Raw genomic sequence first — 1728 nt, forward strand, 5'->3', positions numbered from 1 at the left:
TGAACAAATTCAATGCCCTAATATAGACAACTGTAATCAGAGGACTGGACTACATTTCGGTAACAATGCTGGCACAGTAGTTGCCAGCGAGCTCATAACTGCTTTATTACCCATGCTTGACCTCTTACGATGAATATGCTGAGCCATTGTCAGATGACAGAATCAGATGGCAAGGGAACAAGCAAAATAATTACTTTCCTGAATTAAAATTTTCATCAGAATTGTAATTAAAAATAAAAATAAAGAATGCCACTAGGGGTTGAAAAAGCCCAAACTAAGTGCCAAATTCTGATCTACTGTCAGTTGAGCTGCTCTGGCTTCACGGTGAGCTGAAATGTAAATTTTTCCTCAGGCATACAGAAATATATTTTACTTTCTTCACATATGATCATTCTAGTCAATAGCTCTACTGTGATGTTCAAAATATTATTTCTGAGGGTAGGCTTACTTAATGAATACTTATCTTCCCCCCCCCCCAAGTCAAAATAGTATTTCATTCAAGAAGTGCCAAAACTTTTAGATATCTGTTGTGGTTAAACCACGACAATATCTTTAAATAAATTTTACATTTTCATTTTTTTTTCCTTTTTAAAATGGCCTAACTTACAAAAAAAGTATATTTTAAATACTTCCCAAATTAAATGAGATTTTTCCTGATGATTAAAAAGGTTTACATTGAACTGAAATAATCTTTTCATATTTTTTGCTTTCCAGAAGTAGGTACCTTGGTCTACTTATTTCAGTTTGACTATCAAACTGAAAATTTCCACTTTTGCACCCTTTTCCAGTGGTTATTTAATACTTCAATGGCTAATGAGCAAGCTAACAAGAAATATATCTTTCCCTTAAGCTGTTCAGGAAGATTAAAAAAAAAAACTAAAAAACAAATGAGCATATAACAGATAATCAGACAATTTGTGTTAAGAATTTGTCTGGTTGTGAAATGGTAACTTTCAGAAGCTATGGACAGGCAAGATTGATTTTTTAAGACAAATCACTGAAGTATAGGAGTTTGAACCTGAAATTTGCTGTGGTTGCATCTAAACTGTTGAAAATGGAATATTATCAAGCTAGATCTAAGAGTGTTCTGCAACCATGTCCTGTTCCTACATTTGGAACGGGTTTGGACAAGCATAAACTCCATTTCCTCTTATTCTTCTATATGGGCAAACCTAGGTTCCTACAAAAGGAAAAGTCTGACGGAAAGGCAGTTCTGGTACATCCAGCTTATCCCCCAAACTAAATGACCAGGCAAGTAGTACCCAGAGGCAAACAGTAATGCACACTCAGTTGCTGCAGGTGAACATAACCTTGGAAAAATGGGATAAATAGGGATTATAATAAGATTTATCTTTCTTTACTGCCAGTACACAGATTCTGTCCCCCAGCCCTGACCTCGTGGCGCAATGGTAGCGCATCTGACTCCAGATCAGAAGGCTGTGTGTTCAAATCACACCGGGGTCAGGATATCCCACTGCATGGGGGTAGCACTGTGAGATAGGCATCTCACAGGCAACTTATTTCCCTGCCCACAGCAGGTGGGTTGGACTAGATGACCTTTAGAGGTCCCTTCCAACCCAAACTAATCTATGATTCTGGACAACTACTTTAAGTTAGGTGACATCTAGTCATCTTTAGTCCCCTTCGAGGGACTAAAGCTAAGTGGGATGAATCATCTGTAGATGCTCCGTTTGTAGCTAGCTCAAGATGCAGGAAGTCAATTCCTCT

General features: G+C 37.6%; 1 non-coding gene across 1 annotated transcript; it reads left to right on the plus strand.

Moving 5' to 3' along the window:
* The first annotated feature begins 1392 nt into the window (after nucleotides 1-1392).
* Nucleotides 1393-1464, plus strand: TRNAW-CCA. Its single transcript has one exon. It is a non-coding gene; the product is annotated as a tRNA-Trp (tRNA).
* The last annotated feature ends 264 nt before the right edge of the window (nucleotides 1465-1728 follow it).

This window comes from Pygoscelis adeliae, unplaced genomic scaffold (genome assembly GCF_000699105.1).
Source record: "Pygoscelis adeliae isolate BGI_AS28 unplaced genomic scaffold, ASM69910v1 Scaffold57, whole genome shotgun sequence".
NCBI classification, from domain to species: domain Eukaryota; kingdom Metazoa; phylum Chordata; class Aves; order Sphenisciformes; family Spheniscidae; genus Pygoscelis; species Pygoscelis adeliae.